The 11,366-nt window shown below is 50.0% G+C and overlaps 1 long non-coding RNA gene across 1 annotated transcript; it reads left to right on the forward strand.

Annotated features, from left to right (window-relative positions):
• Positions 1–22: 22 nt before the first annotated feature.
• LOC138916171 (uncharacterized) lies at positions 23–9,047 on the forward strand. The gene is made up of 2 exons (XR_011423036.1): positions 23–4,532; positions 5,923–9,047. It is a non-coding gene; the product is annotated as an uncharacterized lncRNA (long non-coding RNA).
• The last annotated feature ends 2,319 nt before the right edge of the window (positions 9,048–11,366 follow it).

An 11,366-nucleotide genomic window follows, 5' to 3' on the forward strand; every position in this document is an offset into this window, starting at 1 on the left:
CTTTGTGGTCGAATCTAGAACATCAGTATGGCTACGTATACGTGAGTCAAGTAATGGACTGTGACTTTGTTTTCTTTCTCATAACATTTTTTTTTTCTGGTGTGGCAAAGTCAGTGCTCCTCCGACAGCTGTCTGTCTCCTATGTGTCCCACCTTCCCTTCCAGTCACGTCAGGGTCGTGAGCCTGGAGTTATCCCTTTGGCTACATCAGCTGAGAGGCTGTGAGCAGCGTCTTCCATCTCTCTCCTTCCTGGCAAGGAGACTGCAGCCTGTGGTTCCATGTCTGCGAATATAAAACGGAGGACAGGCCTGGGCAGTACCGGAGCGCGATGTGAGGGGGAAATACACTCTATTGCCTGTTGTGACGTTTGGTATTAACCATGTGAAAAAATAGACCCAGAGGTACGACTCAGCTCAGGTTTCCAACTGAATCATTTTCTTAAAGTTTTCCCAGCGGGTGTGTCCCATCCGCCATGCCATTATTAGTAGTATTTTGTTCCCAAGCGTTGTCTTACATCAGCTTGTCTGTCGATCCCTCCTTTTTCTCTGGATTCTTCCCTCCTGGAGCCCTGACTTTCCTCTTTCACTCTGGCCTATTACTCTCCGGGCCTGCTGCAACGTTTCCATCCTGGGCACTTCCTCCGCCGGTCTCCGTGTGGATGCTCCAGTTTCCTGGATTCTGTTTTCTTGGTTTCTTCCCACTTTTGCTGGAGCGTATCCTCTGGTAGTTTACTACTTACTAGAATGTGCAAAATGAATTTTCTGAATCCTTACATATCTAAAAAAATTTATGTAGTCAACTTATATCTTTTTTTTTTTATGAGGAAGATTAGCCCTGAGCTAACATCTGCTGCCAATCCTCCTCTTTTTGCTGAGGAAGACTGGCCCTGAGATAACATCCGTGCCCATCTTCCTCTACTTTATATGTGGGACGCCTGCCACAGCATGGCTTGCCAAGCGGTGCCATGTCCGCACCCGGGATCTGAACCAGTGAACCCTGGGCCACAGAGAAGTGGAACGTGCGAACTTAACTGCTGCTCCACTGGGCCGGCCGCAGTCAACTTATATCTTAATTGCATGTCTAGGTTTAGAATTCTGTATTGAAAACAGTTTCCCTCAAGAATTTAAAAGGCACTGCTTCACTGTGATCGAGTATCCAGTGTTGCTCGGGAGAATTCTTACAGCCACCCTGGTTCATGTTCCTTTGTATGAAACTGCTTTTTCTTGCTGGAAGCTTTTAGGATCACCCCTTTGTCCATATGTTCTGACATTTTACGATAATACATCTTGGGGTGGATCTCTCTATTGTTCTGGGTACTTGGTAGGCTCTTTAATCTGGAGGTTCGTATCTTCGCGTGCTGCGAAATTTACTTGCATTATTTGTTTGAGAATTCCCTGCCTTCTATTTTCTCTGTCAATTGAGTACCAGCTCCTGGGCGGATATAGTCATGCGTTGCTTAACGACGGGGTACGTCCTGAGAAATGTGTTATGAGGCGATTTTGTCATTGTGTGAACATATAGAGTGTACTTAGACAAACCTAGGTGGTACAGCCCACGACACACCCAGCTATATGGTACAAATCTTATGGGACCACCATTGTATATGCGGCCCATCGTTGACCTAAACGTCCTTATGGAGTGTGTGACTGTACTTGTGTCACCCATGGCTACGATAATGCTACGTAACAAACTAACCTAAAACTCAGTGGCTTAAAATGCAATCACTTATTCTCATGGATCTGTGGCTGCGAGTCACCGATTTAGGCTGAACTTGGTTGAGTGGCTAACGTGGATGGGGCTTCCGCATGTATCTAGGAGTAGGCTAGGGGATGGTTCATCAAGATGGGATTGACTGGGGGAGTTTAGCTCTGCTCCAAGTGTCTCTCTTTCTCACTGTGGGACCACTGGGCTAGCCCAGGCATGTTCTTCTCATGGAGATGAGATGAAGCCGAGATGAGATGAGATGGCAGAGAAGCAAGAACCAAATCACATGAACGCTCTCAAGCCTTGGGTCACATTCCCCTATTAACATCCAGTGACCTGAAGAAAATCAGTTGGCGGAACCTAAAGTCAGGAGCCCTCTTTAGTTGGGGGAACTGCAAATCCACATGGCAAGAGGTTTGGATATTGGGATAAGTAAAGAATCAGGGCAATCAACACAATCTACCAGAATCCTTTCAGTAGTGTATTTTTTCTTATTTTTCTATGTTTGCCACATTGATCTGCTTTCTAGAAGATTTTGTTGACACTATTTTACCATATGTGTTGTGTATTTTATTTCGAATTTTTAATTTTCTAGAGCTGTTACCCCACCAGCTTTGTTTTTGCCCATCACCCGGAAAGCCAAAGACTGAGATGGCAAGATTGCAGCAGAGAGAGGGTTTAATCATGAGGCAGCCAAGTGAGGAAGCGAGAGAATGAGTCTCAAATCCACTTCCCTGAAAATGGGGACTTGGGGATATTTATGGGGTATGGGGGCAAGGTGGTCTGAAATGCAGAGATGGATGATTGGAGGTGGGGAGAGGTGAGGTAATTGATGTGCACAAGCGTAGTCAGACTCTGTGCCTCTTCATAGGACTCCTGTTCACAAAATGGTGGCATTAGCATGATCTGAGGGGGCAGTTTTTAGCCTTTTGATGTCAAAAGTTTACCTATTGGACATATCCTTGGGCCCAGTTGATGAGCTGGTGGTCTCAACCAGCCTGGAGTGGCCAAAGAGTTCTAATTCCTGAAAAACAGCTCACATACCCATTACCGTGGTGACCCAGGCCCCAGGGAGATGTTATCTCTAGGAACCTAGTGGGAGTCAGATAGCACATTGCCTAAACAGCGTGGTTAACAATGGGTGGGTTAAACAGCTAAAAGCTATAATCAGTCATTGCAAAAAGGAAAAAACTTTAGTTCCTAGCTGCTTACTCATCAATGGCTAACTGTTGGCTGGTTTCAGAGCCCTTTCTTATCCTCTATTTTTTCCTTTTTCATAGCATCCTATTCTTATTTTATGAATGCAGTATATTTTCTATCTCTTAGAACATTTCTTAGAGTTTTTTGTAAGGTTTTGTGGGCTTTTTGTTTTTTGAAATTCTTTCCATGATCTCTTTCTCCCCTGGGTCGTCCACCCGCCTTAGCGTGCTCCATCTCCTTCCTGGTGGAAGAGCCCATGGCGTGGTGGTCTCGAGTGTGGCTGACTGACTAGATGGCTTTCCTTGCCCTTGGCTCCTTTCTTCCTCAGAGTCCTCGTCTGTAAAATGGGAACAGAAATAGCAGCCTGCCTCATGGAGTTGTCGGGAGGATTAGAAAAGTCACTACACAGGAAGCCGCTGGAGCGGCCCTTCCACACGGCTCAGAGCTTTTAGTTTTCCACCTCGGGATCTCTTCTCAAATAAGTGTGTGGTGCCAAAAAGCATATGGGAAGTTTTGTATCTCGGGGTGATGCGTGTGGAGGGCGGACTCGCGTGTAGAGGGTCGAGTGGGGCGCCTGCTCTTACAATTGGACATCATATTGGCATTTTAAGCCTTTTTTTTCCCTCTACTCAGGGCAATTTTTTTCCCATAAAGATGGCAGTGAGGAGTTCCATGACTCATGGGGGCACAGAGCCTAGGGCTCACAGTGGTTTCTGTTTAGACTTCCTTCCACTCAATCCCCTTGTTTCCAGCTCCGGGGTCACTCTGACCTCCACATGCTGCTGCCTGAGCCCCTCAGGGTTTGCTATCATTTTAGGGGTTCTAGGAGAGAAAGGCGACATAGGAGTCAACGCTCTGCTTTCAGACTGTTTGAGCTACAGAACCTCTGGTTCAAGCGACCCTCTCCTTGGCAGCCACGTGTAGAGCAGAGGGAAGGACAACTGTCCAGCAGGGGATGGAGAGCCCCGATAACCGCCCCCCCCCAGCCTCCCTCTGAGACGCTGCTTCTCCAGCACTCAGTGTGAAAACCCAGAGGCACAATGGCCCCTGCCCTCATTTTCCAGATGGCCAAGCCCAGGCGAAGAGAGGAGAGAGGAGCTTGGCCTCTGACTCCCGGTTCATGCTCTCCCTTCCACGCTCTGTTTCCTCTGAATAGCGGGTACGGTGGCTGATTTTCACTTCCCTGTTTTAAAAAGTTAAGGATGAAGTCTAAACTTCCTCCCCACAAACTCCTTCTGGGTCTAGTTTCTCTGGTTCTATCTTGACATTCTATTTTCATTCCTGCCACCTCTGGGGATAATGACAAGGGGCACGTAATTGCTACCTGCTGGAGAAAGCAGCCCTCCCTTTATTTGTCCTAAAATCTTCTCTTCCCCTAGTGTGCCCGCCACCAGCTCTGTGATCTGAGCTCCTGCTCAAACCCTTCAGGAGGCTTCATCCCAGTCAGCAAAACTCCTGCCCCTCAACCCACACCCCCCAGATTTTAGCAGCTTCCCAGGTCATGGGTTCTAACGGCCAGTCGGGGTGGAGAACACCCCATGCTTCCATTTCTGTCTCTCCAGGGCAAAATTCTATCTTCTTTCAAGGTTCAGCACAAGTGCCACCTTTTCAAAGAAGTCTTGCCTTAAGTAAGTCACTTGATCTTTTGAGCTTCATTTATTCATCTATAAAATGGGAGGCGTGGGGTCTCCCTTCCTGGGTTTTGGGGAAGATTAAATATGCTAACGTAAGACCTGGCACAGTGCTGGTCACGCACACAAAACGTGGCTCAATAACTTTTAGTGACTAGTATTGTGTGTGCATCTGTTGTAAAAACATCCCATTCTGTCTTTTGATGTGTGTCTAATTTCTCCACTGGAGGGGTGGGTCTCAGCTCTGACTGCACGTTACAATCACCTGGGGGCTTTTTAAAAATCTGGTTGCCTGGGCACCATTTCCCATCAATTGACGGTGAATCTCTAGGGATGGGGCCCAGGTGCTGGTGTTTTAAAACCCTTCCAGGCCCTGGATTCTATCAGATAACCAGGGATGGGAACGCTGAGTTGGCCCATGAGCTGCCTGAGGGCAAAGACCAGGCATTGCCCATTTTTATTTCTGTGATCTTGTGATTTATAAGAAGAAATATATATTTGATCTTTGTGCTGGTTTCTGGCACGGAGCTCCCAAACCTTTGTAATTTCCTAAGTGATGAAATCATAAAAGTGTCTTCTGTTATGTTAATGAGATGACTTTTGGAAAGCCCCTAGGTCACCTAAGGATGTGGCTGGTCCCCAGAGGAGCCAATGGTGGGGTTAGAGGGTTGGCGCTTCGGTTCCCCCTGCGCCCGCTGTGGCGCTGTCCATGGTGTGCACTGCTGTGTGGCGTGCCTGTTGGTTGCTGCTGTGTTGAGTGTGTGCTGTGACTTCAGAGGCCTCGAGCTCCTCAGACCCTCCTCCTTAGCCATCCGGAGTCCTGCTGCCTGGCTGGGAGTTCAGGGACTCAAGTAGCTGCCCCTTCCCAAGAAAGGGCCTGGAGGGAGCCTCCTCTCCCCAGGGCCTGGGCCCCAGTGTCCCATGGGGATGCCTCTCTGACCGGCACCCCACGCTTTCCCTCTCCCTGGTTCTGCTGCCCCCACCACAGTGGCTTCTTGCCAGAGAAGAAGAAGCAGGCAATGTGCACAGGAGGCTGCCTGTGGCTTTGCCTGCCCCGGCCCCCTCTCCACCCTGTGCCTGCTGCGCCTTCCCGTCTGCCAGGCTCGGCTTCTGCAGGAAATTTCCCTGGGCACCTTTACTCCCGGCTGTGTGCTAATTGCTTAGTCTCCAGCCTCCCCATCCACCTCGGCGCTGGGGACAGGGTCACCTTGCCTTATACTTTACCGCTGTCTGGATAGGAGGTAGGAGGGGCAGCCAGGGGCCCGGGGAGAGGGTGGAGGGGTGCCCAAGCCAGGACTCTGGCCACCACGAGGAGGACGTTAGATATGAAAGGCAAAATACCCAGACCTGGCCCTCACTGCCCTTCTTCCTCCGCTCCTGCATCTAGACGCACAGAGGACTCATCTCAGCGCTTAAGGTCCGTGGAAAGAGATGACTCCACAGTCTCCCAAGACCTGTAGGAGACGTGCCAAGTCTGTTTCAGGTGAGGGGAAGGGTCTTTTCCAGGGGAGAGCATGAAGTCGAGGGGTGCTGGCCTGGAGGGGCAGAGACTCACCTGCTCAGAGGCAGGGGAATGGCTTCGGTGGGCAAGGTCTTTTCTTCATGTTGCCTCTTGTTAGTGACAGTACAGCTTTATCCTCTCCCTCAAATGAGAGGTTCCTCGTTCCCCAAACTAGCCCCCCACTCACACTCTCCCTACTCCTGCTCCCGTTTTCAGGCATTTTATCCATGGATAAAAATAGCTTCTTCTGGCATCCTTGGCTATTGTCTTATTGTACCGATGGTAAACTGAGCCCCAAGGCAGGAATTCTTTTTTTCAAGGGCACAATGGTCTTCATTCTAGTCCTGACTCTGTGATCCTTGCACTGTGTGACCCTGGGCACATCCTTGCTCTCTTCTGTTTTGGTTTCTTTACCTATAAAAGAATCAGACTTTGCAGGAATCCCCTACTCCAGTGTGGTGTGTCACAGTGGGGTTCCAGAGTTTTCCCGTCCAGGAACTCAGGGCTCCTGGGTCATCAACCTCACAGTAAAGGAACTTCTTCCAAGGGAGGCTCAGGGATAATCAGAGGCCCTGGTGGTGACAGAGGGCTGTGGTCGGGGGAGAGGCAGCTTCCTGACCTCGACCTCCATCTCGAAAGACAAACCAGATGGCAGGGGTGGGAGCGTCAGAGTGACCGAGTCAGAACTTCTCAGGAGTGAAGAGACTGCCCAAGCCAGGGCGGGGCCCACCAGACTGTGAGACCCTGAGGGCATGTCTGGTTCATCTCTGTCTCTCTGGTTCTTCACATTCTGTCTCCTCAGAGCAGATGCTTGGTGAGTATTTGTTAAACAAATGAATAACTGAACAGAAAAGAGAGGATAAAGTTGGTTAGATAGCAAAGCGAGGAAAGAGGGGGGATCTCGCTTGCTGGGCCAAGTGGAAAGAAGGAGAAGAATTGGGAGAAAATGACAAGTTAGGATAAGGCTCAGTTATGCCATGGTAACAAAGAAGTGCAAATCGCAGTGGCTTAGAGCAACACTTCCTCCCTCTAGCACGTGCCTACAGGGGCTGACAGTGAGACTTTTCTCGTCACAGTCGCTTAAGCACCTCGGATGATGGAGCAGCCACCATCTGACATCCCCAGTCACTGTGTTGGAGAGAAGAGAACATTGAGGTCTCACACCAGCAATTAAATAGTCAGCCTGAAAGCCACACTCTTACTCATGGCCCCTTGGCCAGGACTACTCACATGGTACCTCCAACAGCAGAGGACCAGGAAATGCAATCTTCCCACGTGTGAGGAAGACAGAGAGAGGGAAATACTTGGTGAACAGTGCTAATGAGAGAGATTAAAGAGTCAGCCATAGAGAGCTGAAAGGGCTGGGGGGCAGCTGACGTTCCAGATCTTCTCTGACCCACATCCCAGAGCTCCAAGCCTGTGGGTGGTGCTCCTTTAAAGATCATAAAGTCATAAACTGGCCCCTGGAAGAGAAAGAGAGAAGGTAGGCTGCAAGTGAATCGAATTGAGCACCAGCTATGTGCCAGGCTATGCTGAGCACTGGGAATATAAAACGAACACAGTCCCCGCCCTGATGGAGCCCACAGTTGCATAAGAAACAGTGACGCATGAAATAACATGAGGATTTGACATCCTAGATCCAAGCGGGCAACTGACCAGCCGAGGAAAGAGGAGGCAGTATGGTCTGTAGCTGCACTTGGTGGTTGCTGTATTTTTTCCTATTGCTTCGAGGTTGGGGCTGCCCAACAAAGTCTCAGGCCAGTGCAATTACCTGGTTTCTGGTTCCTGCCTTTACCTTCACTCATGCCCCTGCAAGGTTAGGAGCCTCTGTAAATGGATCCATTCTTGGGGGAGAACCAAAGACTTGCCCCAAAGTCTTCAGAGTTCATTAATGTTGTCTCAACGATTGTGTCCTCTTATTAACGGGAATGTTTCATTTCAATTTTCACAGACATTTTCTTGGTGACATTGTGCTATTCGTGTTCTGAGCTCCTCAATCCAGTCAATAAAAAGCCAAAAATTAGAGAGAGAGAGGGAGAGAAGGAAAAGAGAGGGAGCTAGGGAAGACTGGACCCCTTTGTTTTGGTAAGATGGGTTTGCTTTTCAACCATTCGGAGGAAAATCCCCCCCTCACCAAATCTGGCTTTGTGCAGTTTGACTTGAATTAGGAAAATCAAAGGGCTTGGGGCAGCAAAACTTGAGTTAATACCAAATGTAACAGAGTCAGAAGAAGGGAGATAAAGAGAGAAATTACACATATCTGCTCACTTATGATTGACGGCTTCACCAGAATCACAGCTGCCAGCAGTCCAATCCTTTAATGGCCCCTCGCTGCCTTCAGAATGAAGTCTGGAGCCCTTAGCTTGGGATGAAAGGCCCCTGGTGGAATGTCTTCATGCTGCCTTTCCCTCTAGCTGCCCTTTCTCTTTGACACCCACCCGCACCCCACATTCTAGTTCTAGGCTGCATTTCTTACACTCACCCAAACGTGGCTTGTGCCTCAGTGCCTTTGCATTCACTGATCCCTCTGCCTGGGATGCCCTGCCAGTTCCCTACTTGGAAAATTCCTCCCGTGGCTCAAGCATCTCCTACCCCTTCAGCCTCTGTCTAGGCCCCGCCCCTATTCCCTGTGCGGTCTCCTTTGTGCCTCCACCGTCTCTTGTACGAATTTTCGTCCCAGTCCTTATGGCACTGACAGTTGTTTCCTTGCAGGTCTCCGCAACCAGGCTGTGGAACCCCAGATGGCAGTTATGGCGTCTTATTCCTTTTTCTATCTGCTGTGCTGAGCAGGGGGCCTAGCACATGGCAGGGTCTCGGCATACATTTATGGAATAAATTGAGTGAATGCATGAGTAAATGAATGAATGAATTGGAGAGCCTCTGAAGGGGCACTGAGTGTAAGCTTCCACTCAAAACCAGAATTCCTTCTACAGCAGGAGTCAACAAACTACCGCCCGTGGACGAATCCTGCCGGGTGCCTCTTTGTTTGAATAAAGTTTTATTGCAACACAGCTGCGTCCGTTCGTTGGTGAATTACTCGCAGCCACTTTTGGAGAAGAGCAACAGAGTTGAGTGGTTGGCATCGTATGGTCCTCAAAGGCTACAGGATGTCGTATCTGGCTCTTTACAGAAAAGTTTGCCTACCTCTGTTTCGTAGCATTGGCTCCTAGTCTTTTTTGGATTAGAGACACCTTTGAGAGTTTGATAAAAAGCTTTGAAATTGAGTATATGCACACACATAGAACATTTTGCATTCACTTACGTGAGGATCAATGAGCCCTTGAATCTGATGCATCAGTCCCCTAGGGATCCAGGGGCGCCAGGTTAAAAATTCTGTTGCCCAAGGCTAGTGAGACTAGAGCTGAGAAAGTGATGGAGAACGTAGTAGGAGAAAAAGTAAAAAAGTTAAGAGATACTCTGAAAAAATATAACTTAAAAAAATAGGAGGGGCTGGCCCATTGGCGTAGTGGTTAAGTTCGTGCATTCGGCTTTGGTGGCCTAGGGTTCACCAGTTAGGATCCCGGGTGTGGATCTACCCACCACTCATCAAGCCATGCTGTGGTGGCATCCTACATAAAATAAAGGAAGACTGGCACAGATTTTAGCTCAGGGCCAATCTTCCTCAGCAAAAAAAAAAAAGGAGACTACATTGCCCAAAAGCATCTCTAACATATAGTTGGTCACCTTGTGTGTGGTATCTCCAGTCCCAGGAAACTCAGTACATGTAGTACAGCATGTTCTGCTGTTACAGGAATGCACAGTTTGTGAGGAAAGCCCACCCTTACACTCAGCTGAGCTCTTGTACCTGGAGCCCACTGGCCCTCCTGGAGAGGCAAGGAGAAACCAGAATTCAGCCCCTGTGCCCCGATCCTCCTCAGGAGAGGCGGCGTGGGGAGGGAGATGGGGGAGGAGCCGGGACCATTACAATTGATCACAAGCAGCCTTGCTTTCTTAAAAACAAGGGCCGGGGAAAATGTGTGTGTCTGGGAGCTAATGAAGTCGTGAGCAATAGGAGGCGTTAGGCCTCTGGGAAGCAAATTGTGGGCCAAACGAGCTCATTTTTTAGAAGAATTATTAAATTAGCAGATGAAAGAAACACATTAGACATTACGAATCTTGCTTTTAGCAGAGCACTTGATGGAGGGTTGCACAGATGCTGGCTCAATTTGTTCCTCCCGGCGTCGGAGGGAAGCTGGCATCGCTGGGCCCCCCGGTGGGAAGGACGGAGTGGGGCCATGTTTAATGAACGCCTGGGCTGGGCCCTGTCTTGCAGACTTTAGGTCACCATGCCCTGAATCCCACAGCAAGGAAGGGGTGATGTCCTCCTTTCAGAAGGGAGATGGACTCAGAGCGGCGGAGTGCCTCAGCTCGCACAGGGTCAGGGGCTGAGCCCACGAATCGTGGTCTGCCTTAGTCCAAACCAGTACTCTTGTACCGGGGTGAGAGGTGCTTCCCTGCCAGGATGCGAGGTCACCACCTCCCTTGGGGGCCACTTGGAAATGGAACGAAGGACCATGAGACATCAGCAAGTGAGGGGGTTAGGACGAGAGCTGGAGGCAGGCAGGAGGGGCTGCGAGCTCCCGCGGGGCTGAGTCAGGGTAGGCGGGGAGGCTGGTCCCCGTGGCAGGGCTGGTTCTGATCGCTGCACTGAGAAAGGTGTGGCCAACGGACGGGTGTGCAGAGAAGGGCAAAGGCGTGGAAGCCACGTCGTGGGGGGAATGGCTGAGTGGACACGCACGGCTGTGTTACTCTCTCAAAATATCCAGAGGCCTGTCCTGGAGGAGGATGGAGACTGCTGTGGCCTCAGAGGGTTGAGCCGGGTCAGCGAAGTGTCCCAAGGAAGCCAGGAGAGCTTTCTAGCAATGGGAGGTGTCCAGCCTTGGAAGGAAGGAGCTCTCCATCCCTGGAGACATTCCAGGAGCCGGCACGGCCTGGGAAGAGGGTCTGACTCCCGGTGGGATCGGAGACTGGCTGAAGTCCCTCCCAACACTACAATTTTCTATCTTCCGAAGTCGAGCACGAGTGAAATTATTGCAACAGCGAAGCTTTCCAGAGAGTTCTGCAGGTGGTTGGGAGGGAAGTGGGGGAGTGTGTATTTGTCTCTGAGACCTGCTGGTGACCATGTGCTTGGACACAGAAAGAAGGACTTAGTGGCCCCTGGACGCTCCCTCTAGTCTGAGGGTTGCTCCCCGGCGGCGGGGCGCCTGCCTTCCCAAATCCTCCCAGCAGGGTGCCGGACCTTCACCTCCAGAAAGCCTTCTCCAGCGGAGAGAGTCAGATCCATCAAAAAGAGGAGAGAAAGGAGAAGGCAAGGGAGGAGGTGACCGAGA

Source organism: Equus caballus, chromosome 11 (assembly GCF_041296265.1).
Source record: "Equus caballus isolate H_3958 breed thoroughbred chromosome 11, TB-T2T, whole genome shotgun sequence".
NCBI classification, from domain to species: domain Eukaryota; kingdom Metazoa; phylum Chordata; class Mammalia; order Perissodactyla; family Equidae; genus Equus; species Equus caballus.